The following is a 23,823-nucleotide window of genomic DNA, read 5'->3' on the forward strand; positions in this document are numbered from 1 at the left end:
TGCTCTTGCCAATTCAGATGATCAGAACACAATGCAGTCCCAGTATGAGCTGAAATATACTTGGTTCCCAAGGAGGACTTTGAATAGAAGTATATGTGACCAAAAGTAAACTGTAATGAGGGACCCAGTACTTGTCAGTTACCGTGCAGCAGACTCAATCCAATTCTGTTTGTACCAGAGAGAGGGACAGGAACTAACACTTATCCTGCTGCAGCTTTTTCTCATTGTATTTTTTTCATAGCAATTTAGAGAGATTTTAGTCTATCCAGCTGATGCAGGATCCTCAACTATGCATCACCTTTTTGTCACCACAAATGCCCCTGTGACTTCAGAGGACGACAGCTCAGAGAGCTCTTTCTAAATGAAAACTGCCATCTCACCCCACCAACACAAGCACTTTCCCCCCCATCCCACCAAGAAACCCCCAGCCCAACCTTGTTCTCAGCTGGATCACCTTCCCATGCTAGCTTACTCTGCAGTCACACAAGTAGTGGTGCTAACACATGCTGCAAGGTGGAGATGGACAGGGTCATGTCAAGTCCCATAGAAGCCCTCAGCTAAATGATCTTCAGTTCTGTAAAACATGGTTTTGCTGCATCCACGAGGAACTAAAACCCACACTTCCCTTCTTGGACTTTCGTTGCTTCTGTCCACCAAGCTTCCTTCTAACTCGAGGTCCTTATCTCCAGTTCTAAGACTTTACACTACCTTGGAAAACTGTTTCTTCACTGATAAATCCAGGGTGGAGGTTAATTCATTCAAACTTAACAGCATGGAGAGCAGAGAAACTGAAGCATGTACACACGCTGTAGCAAAGCATTGCAATAGTCTTCACATCACTCAAAACTTTCATGCATAGGATGGCTATTCAAGATCTTATTTTTAATAGCTCACGATAATAATAATAGAGGTAATTAGCCTCAGTTGAAATCAAAGAAAGTCAGAGCACTGGATGAGAAGAGGATGTTTCGAAACCGATATCTTGTTCAAATCTTTCTAAATGACTGTCAATTTCTTTTCAAAATTTGCCTTGAAAAAAATCTGATTTTCAGCTCATAGTAAGCTGCAATACTTAACCTAATAAACTCCCTTATTACTGATCAGTGTTGTCCAGTGTTATTGATTTGTTCTTTGTTTAAAGCAAGCTATATTTTATAGAGCCAATAAAAAAAGCCAATATGGGCTTTGTTGAACAGAAATGGATTTCCTAAATTATTCTGTCACATCAGACACCCATGTCACAAAATTGCCTTCATAAAATTATTGATCCCTGTCTTAGAAGCTTCTGATTATTTGACTTCTGTTTCCTGTATTTCCACTGAAAGACAGCATTTACTTGCTAGGAAGCTTTAGTAAGACGTTAAGGGCCTTCTAATTTAGTTATTTTTATTCATGACCAGGTTACAACTCTTCATCTTTTTATAGTATTTTTATTTAGTTCTTTCCCTTTCTCAGTGAGTAACCCTGTTTGCATTTACAGGTAGCAACCATTCAATCCTCCTTGCCGTGTCAATCATGCCAAATTATTCACGTATATGAAAGACATTTCTCTAACGCTTTTGCTAGCAACTTTCACTTTTCTAGGGTGTCAATACTCTACACACATTTGATGTACTACAAGATATATCTTGATGGGATGGGAGGGAGAAAACAACCACAAGCCCATCATCTCAGTACTTTGACAACTCTCTTTGTTTAGGGCTATAAGCCAATTACTTACCCAACTGAAATGTGACATCTCACAAGCACAGTCCAGGCGGCAGTCAAGGAGGGAGATTTTGGGAGGGAAGATGGTGAGCAGACTGTATGGACTGTGGATTCCTGGAATCAGATGACTCCTCTGCAAGGGAGGGTAATCTTCCTTTTCTCGGTGAAAGCGGCAGACAGCTCCTCTGAAGGCCTTCCTCCATGAAGTACCCTGTCACCAGCCGAGGGAGGCAGCCACAGAGAGCAGTGACCCTTCAAGTCACTAAAGCAGCTCAAAAGAAAAAAACACCACAGAGTTATTTCTTACTCATATTCACAGCTCTTAATCCAACATCTGCTGTTGGTTACGGTGGAGGTTCACAGGTGTTGCGTAGCTCTGAAAATCTACTTGCCTTGCTTCGTTTTCTTGTTGGTGATAAGTACTCTTAATGAGTATACCTGGGCTGATTTCAGCAGGCCTGATCTCAAAATTATGCCACATTTCACAGAAATTCCAGTGGTAAAATATTTCAGTATTTATTTTTAGTCTACACCGAATTAAAGAAAAACATAAATAGATAGTTCTTCTTACTCAGAGAAGTAGAACAACACTATATATACTTGTATTCAGAACAGAGACACTTAATTTTAATAGCTCCAGACAGAAGTAGGTCATGATTAGTATTTTGTTTTGTCATAAGCCTTATTTTTTTCAGTGGAATTCCTTACCGCAAACATCCCCTTCATCTTCTAGGAAGAAATTTTGATAATTTCCAAAATTATGACAATAGAATATTTCTTATTTTTTGGGATCATAAATGAACAATAAACAAGTTTTGATGCATCTCAGCTCTCCAGAGGTACAAATGCATTACTGAGAATAAATGCTGTCCTGTTGCTACAATATGAATAATTCATCATGACTAAGATCTCTTCGTCTTTATTTTCCACTATGCCTCTTTCAAAACGCAGTCTTGGGAACATAATTTATAGAAATTGTACATTTCTTATATACTTTATCTTACTGTCTGTAATGTCACTCTCTACTTTAAACACTGAAAATGGCATACCTATTAAATTTAATTATAAGGTATCCATTTTAATAAATATGCTCAGAACCTGTGTGTTTATCAATATATTATTTGCCATTATCAGCTGGTGTAGTATGCTATTTATATACAGGACCGTTGTGTTCTGTACCCTTTTTTTACTGGCTGTGTCCATGACAAGCATAAAATCACATATAATGTAGCAAGCAAAATAATAAACATTAATTTACTCAGCATCTAGTATGTATGCTGCCTAAAAGAGAAATGAATGCCAGTTAATGTAATGGTAGGTTTTTTTAATGTTTCAGCAATGTAAAAAAAGGTGAGTTTTTACCTGTGCCATTGTTTTAAATTCTAAACATAATTTCAGAAAAGTCATTTCTTCTCTTTACTTAGTAAGCTGTTTATCATGGATTCGATTTGTTCACTCTTCAAATCAAGAATGTTTTTTATTGAATGTGAGATTTGTATTGTTATTCTTCACTTCAAAGATCAAAGTCTTTTGTCTCCTACATCAGTCTGTGTGTGATCAGACGTCTATTATTAAAATACATTTTTGTTTTATGGAAAATATTTGCAGTCATATATAAAGCTATTGTATTATAAAAACAACTGCTCTGAAACAAAGGTGCTTTTTCTTTTTTTTTAATATAACAAACAATAAACTTTTCTGTGCTGAATTAAGAAGATATGGGTTTTTCATGAAGAGAGAAAGAAAACGTTGATGACTATTTAAAATAAGCCTTCAACCCAATATTGTGTCCATTTTTATGGGGGAGCTTATTAGTTGTTCAAGCTACATATCCTTGTTTCAGATTCGATGACTCACTGAATAAAAAACACAGTTAATGATAATGGCTCAATAGCTTTCTCCGTTTTTAGGCTGTAAGTATTTTAGCTCATTCTAAAATATTGGGCAAACATGGAGGAAAATTTACATTAGACTTCAATACAGGACAATGAACTGTATGTTTATACTCATGAGAAAATAATGTAATTTGATTCAGATATTGGTACATTTGTAAACTGTCGCTTCTTAACAAGTGCATATAATAAAAATAAATGAGAAATACAAGTGATCTTGGTAAAAACAGAAAAACAGTAGGTTAGTGAATTATCTTCATAGTTTAGGAGTGTTACCATATGTTCAAATTTGCCTTTGGTCCTTAGCAGAATGTACTGATCTCAAAGCTGTCCCAAGCAAATGAATACGCTAGGAAAGAAAATGAAAGTGTGGCATTTGAAAGTCAAAGCAGTTTATTCAGTGTAGCTTGTGAACTCAAAGGAAAAAAAAAATCAGATTGGAGAGGGAGAAAGGAATTTTACTTTGTGTTGAAAAAGTAGCAGAAAAAATAAACAGAGATGTTTTAAGATGACACAGTAAGTACTGATCAAAGTCTTATTGGGTGCATAGAAAGAAAGAATGGCATTTAAGTTTGAATGAAAATCAAAATGAAATCTACGAATAGCAACGAAAAGGAAAATACTAGAAGTAGGAAAAGACAGCGCTTAAAGGTTACAACAATTCTTAAAAAAAGATGAGAAAAATTTATTTGATGGTCTAATAACAGGGGAAAACTCAAAAAGGAAAAGTCTTCAAAATCTTTCTTTCTAAAGTCATTAGGAGTGAGTTTTAAGGAAGCAAGGTGGTGATTAATGCTTTTTTCTCGGTTTGCTTCATAGAACAGGTGTTTAATTCTGCAAGTCTCTTAAAATCACAGCCCAAAGGATTTTCAGCATGTGAAAAACCAGGACCAGAGTAACAGACAAAGAGCTCAGCAACGAAAAAACACAATACTGAAGATGAAATGACTAAAAATAAAGTTAGTAAGTGTACTTAAAAGTCATCCATAGCTGAGCAGATCTATTCTTTTGTATATGATAGTCTTTTATTTCAGGAACTCAACCTGTACCAAGTGACAGAAAATCCAGTTTGCACTACCAAAGGATGTCTTCTTGCACTTTCAGCTGCATTTTAAAGAATTATCTAGTAAAAAAATTACTAACATTTCTATACAGCACCTCCAAATCCACATACGCTCGCTGTCCATGAGTGATATTTCAATAAAAAAGAACAGTGCATTGTTTTACAATATGCTCATGCATAATTTTTCAGGATTTCACTATTGTTCCATGTCAAATCTGAACATGACATTTTATTTGTGTAACTGGAGAGATTCCTGATATTTATCATCTCTTTGCTCTTAACAAGTATTTTATCATGAATCACAGGATGCTTGCAGCTGTGCGTTTGATGAAAATTAAATCTGCACTTTTACCAATATAAAAAACAGTTTTACTGCACACACAGCAATGATATTTATCACGATTTGCTCATCTAAGCTGATGAAAGTCTCATCTGTACCATCAGAAAAGGAAAACAACAATCATCATTTATCAAATCCCATCAAAAGTGAAAATGAGGATTAACCTCGTGTTACAGCAGCCTCTCTGAATCTGATATTGTTAATCACATTTTATAAACAATCATCAAATCTATGGTCCAGTATGGACGTGTAAACCTCCTCGCAAAATATTCAGTGTGCTCACTAATTCCTGTCCTTCTGTTCTGAATGTAGGGACATGTTCATATTCCATATTTAACCGATTTCAATTTAGAAATCTGGAAAATCCTGGGATAAAATACTAATTTGAGTCAATGAACCAATAAACTGTTCATCTCTCCACAATTAAAAAATGTGGATTGTATAATCCTCTTTCTGTAGATAGGGATGTTTTTTAACTGAATATCCTCGAAGGGAGTGTAACTGTACTCTTCTTTTGTCTTTTCACCACACTAGGCTGTTTGAAAAGTTGATATAACCATGTGTGAGCTCAGATGGCCCCTTCCCAATCTCTTGCCTAAACCATAAAGAAGCTCTGATATAGAATTGTAATGCTGCCAATCTGTTAATACTATGGCGAAAGACCTATCATACATAGAAGCAAGTGGGTCACTAAGAGCAGGCAAACACAGAAGTGGTGAAGGGAGAGTAAGAGATACCTCAAAGTACTGTTTTTCCTTGCTCTTGTCAATTTATCAGGAATAAACCAAGGACAGAATTTTCTTTGTTGTTGTAAGAATTACAATTCAATGAGAATTTAAAACGTGTTTCTTCTCTCTCTGACATTTTTTCCATGATACGTATCTCTTTGACGTCCTCAAGCTCCAAGCCAGCACACTTACTTTGCCTACGGCTTTTTTGGAGACAGCCTTCAACAAACTGCATAAAGAAAAATGGAATGCAGATGAGAGTCACTCAAACAATTAATACTGGATTTTTATTTCCAAGCTAAAAAGATTCTTTAATTTTGGTGGACATCTTGATGCAACTATTCCTACCCAGCTGGATGCCATTAAGAATCACGACCAGATTGCCACAGGGCATCCTGACAATGGTATTTAAAAACCTATTACGACAAACCTTTAGTGCAACCGAGAGTTTATGGAATTAAATTAAGAAGGACGAAGGCTCACTTCCAAATTAAAATAGCAGAAAAAGAGCTTATTTTAAAATTGTTGCAAATAAGTTTATATAAGGCCATTTGATTACTCTGTTCTGATTTTTTATTTTTTTAACAACTATGGACAGCCAGTGAGAGGAGGGAGGGGGTCACAGGGAAGAGGAAAAAACAAAAGTAGTAACACGACCCTGTAAAATGAATGCGTTGTTTGTAAGATAGGAAAAACATTAAAATTCAAAGAAAACATGCTCCAAGTGTGCTATTTCATTTCAAAAAGACTTACATACTAAACAATAAAAGGTGTATTTCAAATTTATAATGAATTTTTAAATTACAGAAATTTTAAAAATACCCAGAAAGTTATCATTATTTACCAAGAGTTTATTTCAATAAAAAAGGATTATTCAATTATTCTTTTCATGAAACTATTGCAGAAGCCATGACCATAAACTGTTTTTATAAGCTTCCTCATAGACAAGCTATATTACATTCTTATTGGATATAAGACAAGTCAGTAACGAATGGAAAGATGTGGAAAGAGTCACAAAATTGAATTTTATGAATGTATGATGCAAATTTCTAGTACTGGTAATTTGAGGTACAAGGACAACAACTTTTAGTCTAGCCCATAACTCTTCTCTTTCTATGCTTTTCCAAATTTATTTTCCAGATCAGGCTTAGACTACATTTTCTCCTATAATGTTTTTGGATAACTTGGATAAAAGAGCATACTAGAGGTTCACCTCTAAAACACAAGCAACACAAAAAAAATTACATGTGTAAAATAAGCAAAGAAGATCTACTTCACGCATAACATTCAGATTTATAAAGCCAGCGTAGTTGCATTTCTTTGTTATCAGGAGTTTCCTTCATACCACATTCAAATCACAGAAAGAAACGAGATCTCTTTGGAGCTTCTCCCGCCTCCTCCTTCTTCAACTTGTATTTCATATTACTTAATAATATTTATCACAGAGATTTATACTGCTTAATAGATAGTCTACAATTTCTGCTTTTAATAAACAAATGAACTCACCAGCAGGAAGTAGCTAGTCAAGCTTCTGACTTCATTAATACACATTGCACGTGTAGCAACAGAAGTGTAAGATGTAATATTTCCTATAAGGATGATACATCAGGGGAAAATAATGATGTTCAGTTTATGCTCTAGAACTTTGAATAGAATCTGCTCAGTACTAAGGGACGTTAAATAGGCCAATAAATAGAAAAAAAAGAAAACATGAAAAACAAAAAGGTAAAATGCCAACAAAACACTGAACTTCACAAAGTAATCAAATACAGTCTTACCTGTTTATTTAGTCCTGATATTTAGTATTTCACATTAACTCCTCCACACTTACTTGAAAATCATATATTTATTCTAAAGTATACGTAAAAAAGAATATCCATCATTTGTCAGAAAAGTACATTAAATTACTTTGTGATGATGACTAATAATAGTCAATAATATGAAACTGAATTGGCACTATGAAAATTTTGTTGTGAATGTCACTGAAATATATTTCAATCAAACATAACAGGTTGAATCTCATTCACAATATGAAAATTTTTTGCCTTTCATTATGTGTCTCTGTGTGAAAGCAAGTATGTCTAGGCCTACTAATTTCATAAGCTGCATAACTGGGTTTTAATTTTATCCAACTCATTAAGTACAGAAAAAAAATATCATTTTTATCGAAAAATAAAGTATGGAAACTCTTGGAGGAGCTTAAGCTGTATATATATATAACAACTGTATATATGTGCCATGTCAGAGACATGAACTTTAGTTCTGTTAGACAGTTTTAGCTTAAAAAAGGATGTGGAAAAACATGAAATGTCAAATATCTATTTTACATTTTCAGATTTTTGAGTTTTCTGTTTCAATATTTTCAAAGTAAAACTTAGCTCTTTATCTCAAAACACACTCAGACACTGACTTAAATCAGAATAACAACACAACATGTAAACAAACCAAATTAATTTAAATGATTGGTCAAATACAATTGGTCAATACTCCTTCGATATCCTTCTTTTCCTTTTTGTCTGTTGTACTATCTTCCCCTTCTCCTACAAATAGCCTTTACATCTCCCGCCAAAAATACTTCCTAACTTGCCATGCCACGTATTTTTACTATAACCTCTGGCCTAAACAATTCCTCATCTACCCAGTTCTCCAGCATGTTGAACTGCCAAACAAAAGTATGAGGTTACAGACAAAGAAATAAAGAGAAGATGTGCTCTAAGTGCCATTTTCATTTGTAATGACTTGTAGATACTTTTTTTATACTGTCTTACAGCATTCTAATAAACACTTAATTCTAATACCTTTTATGCTTTCCATTTTTTTAAAAAAGGATTTTCATTAATATAAATTTATAACAGTATTTGTCTATATATTAAAATTTTAAAAAATCCAGTATATTCCGTTTATACCTATGATTTATGAAAATAAGGTTTCATACTTGCTGGTTGTTTCCACACATTCATTTAAGAGTTTATCTTTTATTATTTGAGCACTTCACTCTGGGTGTTCAAAGGCTATGTATAGCTTTCACAGATGGAGACAAGAAGCAGTGAAGCAGAGAGAGAAAGCAGGAGAGATTCTCACATGACTAACTCTGCTCTGCTACTCATTTCATGTGAAACATCCCATGATAAGTAAGAGCTGCAGAACGTGCACATCCATATTCTACCTTTGACAACATCAGTATTTTGATCAGCCAACAGAATATTCAAATGCATTCAAGAAACTAGATCCCTGGTGACCTGTGGTAGGGTGTCAGCACGCCTGCTGTTTATTGGCATAAGAGACTCAGCTCAGTAAATACAATCTGGTGTTTTCAGTGAAGAAAAAAAAAAGCAGGCGAACAGATAAATATATTTGGCATTTGGCAAATATATTAGGCCTAAACCAGCCAGGCTTTTCTCATATGTTTAAGGGGTATAACATCAGATATTGATATTTATGATGGTAGAGACACGGGACTAAGGAATGGCTAACTTGATTCAAATTGTGAGATTTTATACCTTTGGATGTCTAGTTACAAAGACAGTGACACACATGAAACTCCTTTTGCTTTTATTTTGACCAAAAGAAGTACCCCAGTACACCATTCTTTACACGCAAAATATTTAGCGACACAATGAAACACCTGCAATAAATGCAGGATGAGACCCTTAATTTCACCTCTTTCAGGGGCCACAATTAATTCTGAATCTACTTGTTTTCTCTTTACAGTGTTAGAAAACATTTGGTTGAGGCCAAAGCAGGACTTATTTCATAGCAGAGGGCATTCAGCAAAATAGGGCTACTGCCCCAAAGAGCCTGACATCTAATTTATCAAAAGATACAGCAAATGAGAAGGAAAACAGTGAGAGCAACAACATAAATGAAGATAAGAAATAATGATAAGCACAGGTTAAAGTTAGATTCACTGACAATATTATAAATTACATCTCTGAAGGCAATAATTTGCTATGTACTACGATATGCTTCAGCTATAAATAGGAAAATAATGAATGTCAAGCACTGTTTTTCATTGTACATCTCTTTCTCTTCTTATAGACCGCAGCTTGAGCACTGAAGCAGCAACCTCATCTTCCACCAAAATGACTTTACACAGTCCAGTAAAAGAACTAATTTTCAGGGATAGTGAAGTAATAATGCAAGTCTTCCCACATTTTTACAATCAAATACGACAAAGTCCACTGTCTTTGGTGGAAATTTCCTTTATTATCCTTTGCCAGTCTCCTGGAAAGGAGACTTTATATAGTGAAAGACATATTCTATCTCATTTGAAAGAATCACTCAACCATTTCTCATCTCTGGTGATCAGTCTTTCTTGCTATCTGCATCCTCAAATCATTGCCAATGCAAAAGGAATTTCCTGAATTCAGATCACTTTGCATTTCTTGTATTGCTCACCTATATTATTGTCTCATTACTTTCCTGTGTAGCTGAAGGATACAGCTACATGAGGAATGACAAACAGCAGAAGAGTCAAAGGCAACACCTAGAGAAATGAGTCTGTACTTTCAAGGAGTTTCCCAAATGGAAGTCTACCATTTTTTGCAGATTGATTGCATGATACAAAAATCGTATAACTGGCTGCACATATGTATGGGTATTTGTAGTTTATTCACTACCTTATTTGGTTTGGCAGTGGGGATGGGATGCAGGAAGGACTAGAACTGAACTTTTCCATATCCTCATGCACCGTTAAGTCAGATTCTCTAATATTGTAAAGCAAAATATCTAACTCCCTTTATGGCTACAACATTAAGCTACTCTATTCAGAGCAATAACCTAACTTCATATTCTCATTTATGTTCTAGATGCAGAGCCACAGTCCCTCCCAATTTCTGGTCATCAGGAGATTCTTAATATTCTGTGAAAATCAATGATTGGTTAAAGTAGACTCGAACCAGAAGAGCACTGCATCTGGCATTAGCAAGTAGTCATCTAATTTTGATGCTTTTGTAGTCTCTTCAGAAAAGGTAGTAGGGGACAAGTACCAATGACAATGATTATCTGTCTTCAAAGAAGGATGTCTTCCTGGGTGCAAGCCAAGCTCAAGTCCCTGCTGACTTTCAGATGGGGTTCTTTAGATGAAAAATATCTCAGGGAGTGAAGGGTCATAGAAAAATTAGCAGGAAAACATCTAAGCTGACCAGATCCACTAACTAACCTGGAAAAACTCAGAGGCTCTAAGAATCTTGGAATAATTTTATGGCAACATTCTAGCATGTGATGAAATGGGGTAGATTAATATGATATGACTGTAATGTTAATATCACATTTCAAGCGTATGCAGTGATTGAGTTCAGAATGATGACCACAATGCATAATGTTTCATAATGCACTCCTGAATTATGGTCCCTAATATTAACACTTTTTCAGAGGCTTCAATCATGAATATATTTCTCAGTTTTGTTGATTTAATGATAAAAAATACATTGACTTAATTACAGAAAGTAATTATAACCGTATGTTAGAAAAGTAGTTTTTAAACATCGTACATGTCCTGTGTAGACCAAAGGGAAGTGAGGTGAAAAGTATATTACAGTTTTATGTAGTGAATAGCAGTTTAAACTAGTTCCACAACTAAACCAGGTACTAAATTACCCTACTGTAGTCTGAATTAGTGCCTTTAGTGCAGTTAAAACAAATACAAATTTATCTTTTCTGGTGTAGTTTCTTGTTTTATCTTCTTAACATGCAGTGTGCCTATGTGAAGTTTTCTGAAAAAAATAGGTAAGCCTAAGTCTAGTATTTAGAAGACTTACGTTTTCTCTGCATGTAAATGAGCCCAGATCAACACAGCACAAAGAAAATTTTTCTCCTAGCTGGTAACAGAAATGTTTCTTTTACTAAATGGTAACTAAATGACATCTACTTGCTTGTCTGTTAAGCCTTTTTCAGGATGGGGACAGTTGTTCCCCAGTTCTTTTCATTCTGATTTTCATATAAAGTTTTTAGGAGTCAGGTTTTAGGAATAAACTTATTGTAGCAAAGATAATCCCTTTCAGCCTGTGTCAAAGTAGTTGTGAAATTACCTACTATATAATTTTGTCCTGATTCCTGAGGGCTTAGACTTTTCCCTAATGTTCATCTGTTAAATTGAACTTTTAGAATCTTAACATCTATTTCCTAAGCTTGTTTTCAAGTGTCTTTATTATTAATCATTCAGACTCTCAAACACCACTTTCTCCCCCACCTCTTCAACATCCCCCCTGCTTCCCCCCCCTTTTATGTTCCACAGTTTTGCTTCAGTCACTATTTTTTCTGGGTCCCTTCATATTTCTGACTACTTATTCTTATCTTTGATACAGCTCTAGTCATCTGCTGAACCACATCGACTTACTGGAATGAACACGGGCTATCAACTTGAAACCTCTCCTCTGAGCTGATTTCAATCAGTTTGCTTCCACTTGGCCTATAGTCTAATTTTTTTCAAGTCTACCTTCAGCTTTAATTGTACTGTCTCAGCAAAAACAACTGAATGTAATTCTGAAAGCAAATCTGTAGAAATTGTGGAAAGTAGAACAATACTTTTGCGGCTCAGGATTGATCCTTCTTTGGTTTGTAATATGTCTCTGCAGGAAATGTGAGAAAATAACCCATCTTAGCCTGAGTTAATAACTTCTTTTCTGGTTTGGCTTTTTTTTTTTTTTCAGTGGGCTTTTGGTTTTCCTGTCCTGCCTGACAAAACGAGAAAGGATAGCTGGAGGATGGAAGTAAACATATTGTTTAAGACACTAAAAATGTAATGGAATACTGTTCTGGCGAAAGAAACAAAGATCACACAGCTGATGTAGACATTAAAAGTTACTGATGTGTTGTTGACAGCAAGTGTTACCCTCTTTGAAAAATATTGACTAGCAAGATAAGAGAAATAAAATTACTTTGGGTTACTTGCCATTTTGATGTTGTGTGCTAATTTTCTCTAACTGCTTCACAAGAAAGCCCCAGGCTTTTCTATGCAGGAAGCAATGTATATCTTCTTTCACCTATACTTGCTTCACTGACCTTTTGACCTTGAAGTTTATCGCTGTATCCTGCAGCACAGCAACACAGAGGCCATGCTTTGCACATTCAGGCATCAGACTGCAGTGCTTTTTAGGCCCATTCCTCCACTGTGTGGAATAAACAAGAAGAAAGAATAAATAAGTAATTATGAAAAAAGAATCAGTCAGGATTACAGATAAATTGAAGCCTTATGGGATTAGCAGAACAATGTGTCTCCTTCAAAAAGTTGCAGAAAAAAGACAAAATTGTGTGGAAATGGGAGAACTATACATGAAGCAAGGAGAAAGGATGTACCCGTTACTCTGGAGAGAGTGAGAAAATTGTCAGCAAAGGAGATGGGTGGGAAAGGCTGCAAGGACTCCCTGAAAAAGGTGGTGAGATTGCATGCAAGGGATCTGAAGATGGAGATACGCACAGGGAGAAATCACTGGTGTGTTTAGGAAGTAAAAAGACTGTACCTTTCAATAAGGCATGTACGTTTACCAAAAGGCTGGGACCTTCAATCACATTCTATGCGAATATGCCAGTGACATAAGTGGTTTACTTTTTCAAAATGGATATACAATTATGCATGAAATTTAGCGGTCTGTTTTCCCAAGAAGTGATTTTATTTGATTCTATAATGTAATTAGATCAATCCAATATTCAGGTATAAATCCCTTTTCCCCTTTTAATATTTGTACATTCATTTGTGGAATCAGTATATGCAGCAGGCTTTTATCCAAAGGCAAAGTAACATTATTAAAAAGACTAAGCTGCCATAGCCTGGCAGGACTGCTGGAAACCACAGAAAACTAAACAAACTTCACTGTTTATTCATTGGGGTCAAACCTGCAGGCACGAAAACAGCATTACAGTGCACTCTTAATTTTTAATTTCCCTCCTATCTGTCAATACATTAAAAATCACAACATCTTTTTCCAGTAAAACAAATGTATACACATATAGCAGAAGAGCGTGCCTACATAAAAGTGTATTTAAAACTTTTTTTAAATATTGGCCAGGAAAAGCAACATTGAAAAAACCCAAGGTTTCTGTAACAAAACAAAATCCATACAAACCAATTTTGGTTCGCATCTCATTAAGAGATTTAGATGCCCTGAAGTGCAAAAATATAAGCAAAGCAACAAACTCCAACTCTGAAAAATGTCCATTCTTTTGTGACTTGCCCTAACCGCAAATGAAATGCCTTTCTTTTTATCTGACTACTCCTTGTCCCCCACTCTCCATCTTGTGTCAAGAAAAGAACATGACTGGGGTGCAGCAGGGAGGAAAGCAAATACTTTCTATGTTTTCACTGCAGTGTACTGTACATGATATTCTGGAATCTCTTTCATTGCCAAAGGAATGTACTTAGAGATCATGACAACACTGCAGCCCTTTTTCTTCTGTCAAGCACATCTGAGTTACCAAATAAAAGATTTGAGATTATAACTGTCTGAAAAAGAAAATTAAAGCCTTACAGAGAAGCAGATGCTACAGCATTATATATTCCAACTGTACACCGTGCTATGCATGACCAGCTGTAGCAGGACAACTGCTTATTTTAATGCTACGCATTGATCTTCTGTGCAGTGTCACAGCATTACAACATCTGGCTTCCCTCCTCTGTCTGCACTATTCGCTATAGCCACCTCATACGCCTACTTATTGACATTCTCTGCTCCCTGGAAGTAGCTTTTGCTGAGGGAATATGCATCTTTTTCTGTTTGTTTACAGGCACTACACACTTCATAACCACAGTTGCCCCTCAGCACAATTCAATTTTCTCAAACAACCTTAGTGCTTGAGCTACCAGTTACTATAGAGATCATTTTCACTGTTTATTGAAAAAAAAATAAACAAACTTGACGTTAAACCATAATATTTTGAGCAAGTGTTGCAATGGGGAAAACTCTACATGTGAAAGCATGTAGGAAGTAGGGAGTTTACCCATTGTTTTCAGTAGTCATGAGGAAGTGATTCTGCTACCTTTTTCTGCTGCAGCAATATACAGTAAAGAATATTATGCATAACCCTGCACAACCTTGAAACAACTGGTATTTATAAATTCAAATTCCATCCATGCCTGGATAAGTGAATGGAAGATTTCTCAGTCATATTATGATCTTAAATAGGAATTTGAATCAAACCTTATTTAAATAAGATGAAGGGGATACCACATATTCATTTTGTCTTGATATTTCTCATCACCTTGTTCATAATCATAGAATCTTTTTAAAGATTAGCATATATAAGTATTGTAACCTAGAAAACAAATAGCACAAAAAGCTTTTCTATTAAAAAAATAGGATCATTAGCCCTGCATATAAAAGATAAACTTTTCATTATACTTGCACCAAGCGTCAGGTTAGATTATTATTATAATGCTTCAAAATTATATCCTGCCCAATTTACTCCTTGCAAGTACTTCTGCCAAATGAAAACCTTTGTGTTAAGGCATGTTAAGAACAGACACCTCCTCTAGCAGGTCTGGCCCAGGACTCCGTCCTTGCCCAGCCGCTGGAGCACAGCCCAGTGCGCTTAGGGACACGGGGTCTCTGCCCGGGCCGAGGGACATGGTGGCTGCTGCTCTCATATCTGCAGGTTCAAGCAGTGGCAAAGCTGCGCATGCATCCAGCAGCTGGCTCATATCCACTCACACCAGTACCCCCTAGTAGTTGGCACTTGGTCCTTGCACGCACACAGGATAGAGAGATTATGCAGAGAGATAGTTAAGAAAGGATTTAACAAGACGACAGGACAGATTGGTGCTCAGGCACAGGGCTTAGACCAGCATAGTGACTGGCCATGTTTTACACACGACCAGACCGTTTTATCCCCCTATTTCTCCTTTGTTTCTCCCCCATTCCCTTCCCCTGCATGTTCCCATGTCAGTTTGCATAGTCCCGCTGAGCTCCCTCCACAACATTTTGAACCTTCAGGTTTCCATCGTTATTGGCTGCAAAGCCCAGGTTTGCATGCAGTTTCTTGATAGCCCATCAATTAGTGTGACTGACAAGGTTTGTTTCTTGTTTTGTCTCTGTTATGTTTGCCTGTCAGGTTCGTATTGTTTTGTCTATGGCTTACCCGTTTTTCCTTATTATCCCATTTGACAAGGTCCTCAATCAGATAATGTTACTGAAATAAACATTTCTGTATCCCACACGTAGCAAGGGAATAAAAGGCCTGTCGTGTGCTTGCACTGTCACTGTCCTCTGGCATCCAACCACCATGAAGGAAAACGTTGCTCAGTTCAAATGTAAAGAATCAAAAATGTGATCATGGAAAAGAACACAAAAGATAAATGGGATCTATGGGCAGAAATCCTATGAATGAGAAAGGAAGTGAGCAGGAAGCTAGTGAGTGAGAACTAAGATAGGCTGTAAGGGAAAAAAGCTGATATTCAGACTAAGGAGAAGCAATGGGAATGATCAAGTCAGTAATAATACCTGCAACCCTCTGATTACAGCGAGAATCCCCCTCCAGATCCCTGAGTGAAACCTGGTACTCTGAGGTCCTCTGTCAGCAGTGAAGATGTGTGAATCCTTCTAGCAACATGTATAGTTCATGATTGCGAAAGAATCGATACACTTGGAAGGTGAAAGCCCCTAGCACTACATCTGCTCTGTTAGCTCAAAGGCCAGAGGCCTGTGTTGGGGATTTAAAGACTCCAGTGCTGCTGATGAGCTCGTTATGAGATATGATGGGTTGCTTTTCTGTTCCTTGTTTGAATATATGTCCAAAATGTACACATTATACTGACTGTTCTTTGATATTGTAATCAGCAAATATAAATATAATAAATCCTTCTGTCCTGACCATACAGACTTCCTCAAAGATCGAGATAAAATCAAATTTAAAGCAATAGAAAAATTGAGATAATGCCCGCAACTAAAATTTAATCTCATTGTAGGTATCTGTTATTAAACTACTTGCTGTTGTCAACTGATGTTCCCTTCTTCATTTCAGAAAATCACTCTTATGAATAAGACCTTTACAGAAAAAGTACTAACATTGCAGTCATACATGCTCTTTAAACCATCTATTTACTTTTTGTTGAATATGTAGTGAATGGAAAAAGGATTTTCAGAAATAAAAATAAGGCAGCTGTATCTGCACTGCAGATCTCGATTAGATGTTAGCCTTTTCCTTAGCAGCCCTGTGAAAAAGTTTTATTCCAAACTTTATGACTTTTTAAAGGTTTTCCTTTGCTATTTCTTAAATCTTTGTTTTGTAGGTTTTTCCACTACAGATCCCAAGCCAAATTCCCGAGTATTTAGAAGAAACAGAAAATTGAGTAGAGCTCATCTCCTGAGCGTGTACAGCATTAAACTGTGCCAAGCACACTGAAGAATAGGAGGTTACAGACACCCCAAACTGGGAGCGCAAAACTAGTGAATACATTTAAGCTTAATTTCTCTGAATGGCCATTACCCATCTGTGAAATGGAGATAATAAAATCCCTTAACCTTATAAGGATTTTGTGAATATAAAGTAATGCCTGACATTATATTAATGAGTTCCACTTAAAAAATAGCATAGAAAAATCAATAATTTCTGCTTAAAGAGTGCAGTCTGAATAGTTTGAAGTCAATAAGGCATGTCCACACACTGAACAAGGACAAGAGAATGAAATACTGAATGCTTCTAATTAAGGAAGTACCGTCCCTGACTGAATGAGTCAGGGATCCCACGTAAAAAAAAAAATACTCTGTGATGATGTAATTAAAGACCATTATAATGCACATGCCCAAGGGAGCCAAATGAAGGTTGCATGGGCAACTTTAATTTTAATGTTTTCTAATTTGAGTGCTTGACTTTGTGACCTTAATATTTTTTTTTTAATATAATTTCCTGGATATAATAATAATTACTTGAGTAGGAAGAGAGAAATTAAAGAGTTATGCAGGATTTTCAGATGTGACCTGAAAAGCAGCGGGCCCTAGACGACAGAGAGCACCTTGAAGCTGGCAGACACTTCAGAGACAATGAGGAGACAGTACTATTGCAGTGAGAAGATAAGCAAGGGGACAAGTGTAACGAAAAGAGCTTCCCAGTCACCTGATTTTTAAGTGTTTATGACAATGACATATGAAATATTTTCCCATCCACAACACATTCAGTCAGACTCTTGCAGCTCCATCTGAAAGTAGAATTAAAGTCCACTCACACCCCACAGTTTTCCATGAACAAAGTATTTTTCAACAAGGCTCTTTTTGAGGAGGAAATTACGTACGCTTGAGGAGGGATTAGAGTTCGTCACCAATTTTTGTTACCTTGCAAAAATAGTGGGGACATTGACGAAGGTTTTGCTTGTGAATTGGAGCTTTCCTCAACAGTCTTAATGATGATTGTATCTTACAGAAGAGCTTTCATGAACTCCTGATTAGTATCAGATCATCTTTTCTAATATATTGTAGATTTTTGTGTCTCACCAAAAAAATGTGATCTCACTGCAGAAAAAAGGGAGGTTGAAAGAGTCATTAGCCCACTTTTAGTGGCTGCTATTTTTCCAGTAACATAAAAAGATAAAACAATTTACTTTAAAAAGTGTCTTATCAAGGTAACAAGCTATTACTTTGTGCGAGAATAAATGAAAAACACACTTATGCTACTCTGTGTTGCTTGAAGTTCAGATGAGGCTTTAAAAACAAGCAGATATTTAACAGAGGAGTCTCAACGCTATTTTGCAAATGTGTCTGGTATTTACAATACTTTCTGTATTTCTAGCATTTTCAAATGCCAAGCATATTGTTTTTTCCACTTGTTTCAGAAATGTACAGCATATATTAATTAAGGATCAAGCCTAATGCTGATTCCTGGCACACCACTGCTCGCTCCAGACAAACTGAGTAGATCACACAGCTTAGAAAACAAAAGGCTGTGCCACATCTGTTCTCCAAGCAAAGTCAGCACATGACTCTGTGAACAGTTGTGCCAAGACAAAGACAGTGGTGCTGCACATTACATGAGGAGAAGCCTATACTCCTGTACTCCCTTTTGAGGTATAAAATATAATCAAACCAACTTTTTCGCCTTCCCTATTCCCTGCCCTGCCCTGTGTTCTCCCCTGCCTGCCCCTCCCATCAATTCAGAAAAGGATCAATTCTTTCAGCTATAGCACCTGACTATGCCACCTTAGAACTCACACAAAAACATAGACCGAGAATTACAGTACCATGAAAAAAAGCCATTACATCAATTACTATGACTCATCCTTTACTAATTCTCTGCACTAAAGTACACACAGATTCTTGTACAGTAAATAGTACCCTCAGCAGCAAACCAGAAGGCTTACTACAAATGTTACAGAATGAAAGTCACGTACCTGTTGGATCTGGCAGAAGAGAATCCAGATCTGAAACAGGGTGAACTCAGTCTAGCAGGCACAAATCCAACTCCAAACAGCACCTAAAATGTAATGTTCACACTTGAATTAACTTCTGTTCACAATATGTGTCCCCTAACAGTTCGATACCCTAAGATTACTATTTAGCAGATACTGCTGATGTAGGAGGATTCCCTAAATAGAACTGACAGCATACATTGAAGAGAATATGGTATTTGAACATCCACAACTGTCATGGTTTTCGAAGCTGGGAAAGCGGGCTTGGGAAATATCCCAAATATCACATAAATGATACAGAGGATGTTAAGACCCCAATGTAGTTATATACTTACATGTGTCAATGCAGACATAAATTTAGGTCTTACAGCTTTGGACAAAATTAAAAACTGAAAGACATCTTGAATCTCCTCCAAGTAGCTAAATATTACTGACATGGATTAATGTTCCTATTTCATTTTCCTCTGCAGGAAAAGGGCAGGTGTAGCTTTCAAACATCAACAGTCTTAAGATGTTTAGAAAGTTCTCTCAGTTCTTGTGAAACAAATTTGTTATCACATTGGAATCTTTAGCAGCCATATCCTTAAAAAAAAATATAAAATATCCGTGTTTATTTTGACTCCTGCGCAACAAATTCCATCCCAATCCATGTCTGAGATACACAGAGAAGACAATGTAGTAATTGCTAATGATACCTTAACTGCAGCATGCCTATTTCATTCAGTAGATCATATTAAGTGATTTTGATTTTACACTTCATGAAGGAAAATAACAGATGACTTAAGATACTGTAATTAATCTCTTAACATTAATCTGATTGTCTTCATGAGCAGTGTGAACAAGGTGGAAAAAGGTTAGAGAGATAATCCTGGCTTTCTAAGTAATTCACTGAATGGCCATCAGCACTTCTCTTAACCTCTTCATAACTAAAGTTTCCCCATCATTTAAAAGATACGAGAATACTTACCTGCCTTTTACACCTGTAACACAGCTTTGAAAACACAATGTTGCAACGTAAGTACTCAGTATTTTTTTTTTTTTTTCCAAATTTCTATTTCCTATTCAGGAATAAGTATTTTTTTTTCCAGAATGCTAAAAATTATGTGGGAACACAAGCTGTACTCCATGAGTAACTGAAGACTCGGGAACACTTGGTTTTATCTAAGTGAAATCATCCATGAAGAAGCAATTCATGTCAAAGTTGCATAATACAGTTTGTGAATTAAAAATTAATGCAACTAAAACTATCAAGAAAGTGAGAGGAATATAGTTTTCAGGGTCTCCTAAAGCCAAAGCCACACAATATACTCCAGACAGTTTTGAAAGCTTGGGGCGACTATCAGCACGGCAATGTGAAGTGTTACTCACAACATTCAAATACAAACTTTGCATCTGCACATTTGTTTCTTGCAGCCTGCTCTTTCTGAGGAAGATTTCTTTATAATGGTACAGTACAGAAACTTTGCGAGGCTGACAATTACTTCAAACTGTCTTAATTAGGAACACTATTATGCAGATTGAAAACTAACTAAAAGGACGTAAACAGAAATAGTGCTAAAATGTGAAAAAGCAAAAAAGGTCTTGCCAATTTGTGTGAGGCTTGGTATCAGATTTTGTTTTATTTAACATTTAAAGTCCTGCAATAAAGAGTGAGTAGCACGTTAGTGACATTTGTAATTGATACTAAGCTGCAAAACTATGCTATTATTACTGAAGATGTAAAAATTGTACAGAAGAGATCTAGTCATATTGGAAACCTGGGAAGACAGTGAAATGAGAACTTCCTGGGAGATGGTGCAGCTATGGAATATTCCTCAATTCTAGGAAGAGATTTTTTAGAAATAGTAATTTATTAAATGTCAGATATGATTCAAATAAGATTGGATACAAATAACACTAGTTGCTTCCACTTGATTTTTCTCTCGTTTATCACTCTGACATATTCACAAGGAATCCTAGATTTACTTTAGCAGAAACCAGTAGACAAAGCCATCTTAAAAAAAAACAAACAAAAACCAACAAAACCAAAAAACCCTCAAAAAATCCCTCATGTGTTTTCCGTTATGATTTCAGCATGTAATCTTGTTTATAATAGTCCACTAAATCAGGCTGGCTTAATCACCTAAGTTATGTCTTTTATACCTTTGATTATCATCTTTTTCAAGGATGACATCTATATAACGCTTACTAGTTACACAAAACACTCAGTTATACTTACGTCAAATTTCATCAACATTACCTCAGCATGATTAGAGTATTAGAATTTAATTTTGCACTTATTATCCACAATTAATTATAGCAAGCAAAATATGTACTACCTTATCAAAAGTATAATCCCTCAGTTTTCATCATCTAACAAATAAAGGCACTATAACCCTTTTAAATGTATACATTACATTCAATTAATTTATCTATAGCAAACTACTTGGACCTCTATTTCTTTTGCTAAAAAATGAATAAAATTAGACAGGGTCACTAAGTATATTAACAGTTATTTCTGAAAATAACAATGGGACTCAAATTAGAAATGCAAATGAGCAAAACTAATTAGATGATGGCATGGGTACTTTCTAAGGTCTTGTGTACATCATAAAATAAGATTACGTACTTTGGGCTGACTAGCCCAAATGGAGTTGCTCAGGGCCTAGGACTAAATGTGTCTTTTCCGTCATGTGAGAACACACAGCTTAAATAACAGTGTGTTACTGGTACAACCTACCCTACCTAAGACAGGCCAGAAGTCTCCCCTGTGTAGGGTGGCTAGCAGTGGCTGGGGCACTGGATTATAGAAAAGGATTGTAAAATGCTGGAGAAGGATGTAATTCTTTTTTCCCCTACCCTTTTCTGGTCCCTAAGAAGTCTTATCTCAGAGCAATATCTGCTTTTCAGTTCCTTTCCTGTGCTTTGACAGCAAAAAGGAGAACTTGCCGAGAAAGCAGGAAAAGGACTTCAGTTAAACTAGAATGTAAAATTTTATTTCTAATTTCTGTGGCTTATTCACATGTTATAAATGATAAATACATAACTAAACCACTGTGGATCAGGGACAATGGAATACAGTTAAGGATGAGACTGTAAGACAAAAACTTTAAAAACTGCACATGTAATTTCAAGACTAGTCCAGTGACTCATAACAGCACAATACAGTGTGTCATGCTGGTCTATCCATGCAATTCCATGCTTTAATTTTGGTTTCCATTTTGAAGACCTTTTAAAGATCATTTTATTTTCAAAACAAGACTAGCTGACCAACAATCAATTACATATTTTGTGTTTGCTTTTGACCAGAGCTTTGGACTTTATTGATAGAATTTAGTTTTCTCTGTGGCAAAGCAGGTAATCAATTAAAGCATTTGTTTCATCTGTGAATAACAGCAACAAAAAAAAGATTGTTTTTCAGCTTAATATTAAAAATGTCAGAAAAACACATTTGAAAAACATTATCTGAAGTACCATTTTATACAGGCTGCTGAGAGATGAATATATTGTCAAAGCAATAAGCTACATGCTGTTGATTGTTTTTTTAGTATCTTAAGAGAATTTTGGTGATACATGTTTTTCCAAATGCTAACATTTAGAACAATTATTGTATTGTTTTTATCAATTTATTAAATCTAAAAATAATCTTTTCTTATTAGATATGCTGAACCTCACCACAGCAAACATCAAACAAGCAGGGAATAATTACCTTCGTGATCATGAAACTTTCATTTCACAATCTGCATCATATTTCGCTAAGTTCCTTTTACATTACATAACCGTAAACTGGTAGGTTTGTTTCAAAGGCGTTTTTTTCTTTGAGGGTATTTTGCTTTTTAGCAAAAGGCCTTTTCCTTTTTCTGTTTCCTTATTCATAATTTTTGCAGTGACATAAATAAAATCTGCAAATTACTATTTCATTCACTGTCATAAAATTATCCCACCACATACTGTTTCAATCATACGTTTCTTATCTCAAGATAGATAATTAGTCAGGAAAGAGTCATCAGGAACAGAATACTCCTAGCACAGCACTGTTTTATGCACCACCTGAGGAGCTATGCACTTCATCATAAAAGCAGTTGGACTGCAAAAAACAGTCTTCAGTTTGGTCTCCCATTCTTTAATTTATATGCAAAATATTTGCAACTTTTTATAGCTATAGTGCTATCATATGTTAACCATTAGAAATATCGGGGTTTAGATGTGCAAGGGATTGCACCTGAGTAACAGATTTGGTATGCTGGACTCTTTAGAAGTGTCTTTCAGAAATGAAAGTTTACAATGAATTGATATTCATATGCTATATCTGATAGCATCCTTGCCCACAACAGAAGATGTCAAAATATCACTCACTAATAAGAAGCCTGCTGTATTTATGCTGAGATTGAGATTTGATTTTTTACACAAAAATCAGATGTAAATAGCTGAACACATTGACTCAGCAGTGAAATAACGTTATTTACTTCATTTTTTAAATGTAAACGTAATGCATGGATGACACTGTATGAAGATTTTTTTCATCTAAACTAACATAACTACAATAAAAATGTCAATTACAGGAATATTTCCTAAAATAATTATAAAATATGTATTTGAAATTTACTTAGTGTAATATTATTGTGTATAAATTTAAATCAAAATATATATGGATCTATCAAAAGAGTCCTTCCAAAGAAAGGCTTATTACTTTTCACTAATTTAAAAAGAGGACATTAAAGAAAAGCTAAGTCCCCATCTTCTGAAGTATTCCAGTAGCTGATTGAAAGAATTTTTACAACTGA

The 23,823-nt window shown here is 35.6% G+C and overlaps 3 long non-coding RNA genes across 3 annotated transcripts in view; all 3 read right to left on the minus strand.

Moving 5' to 3' along the window:
- LOC128910708 (uncharacterized) overlaps window positions 1-1,973 on the minus strand; it is a 104,349-nt gene extending 102,376 nt beyond the window's left edge. Inside the window, exon 1 of the long non-coding RNA XR_008466835.1 lies at window positions 1,721-1,973. This is a non-coding gene — a long non-coding RNA (uncharacterized LOC128910708). The remainder of the gene's footprint in view (window positions 1-1,720) is intronic.
- A 118-nt stretch (window positions 1,974-2,091) lies between these two features.
- LOC128910709 (uncharacterized) lies at window positions 2,092-7,391 on the minus strand. The gene is made up of 3 exons (XR_008466836.1): window positions 7,237-7,391; window positions 5,740-5,959; window positions 2,092-2,234 (listed from the first exon to the last, which is right to left on the minus strand). It is a non-coding gene; the product is annotated as an uncharacterized LOC128910709 (long non-coding RNA).
- Window positions 7,392-19,042: 11,651 nt separating this feature from the next.
- The window catches only part of LOC128910707 (uncharacterized), a 47,833-nt gene continuing 43,052 nt past the window's right edge, over window positions 19,043-23,823 (minus strand). Inside the window, exon 6 of the long non-coding RNA XR_008466834.1 lies at window positions 19,043-19,125. This is a non-coding gene — a long non-coding RNA (uncharacterized LOC128910707). The remainder of the gene's footprint in view (window positions 19,126-23,823) is intronic.

Source organism: Rissa tridactyla, chromosome 5 (assembly GCF_028500815.1).
Source record: "Rissa tridactyla isolate bRisTri1 chromosome 5, bRisTri1.patW.cur.20221130, whole genome shotgun sequence".
In the NCBI taxonomy this organism is placed as follows: Eukaryota; Metazoa; Chordata; class Aves; order Charadriiformes; family Laridae; genus Rissa; species Rissa tridactyla.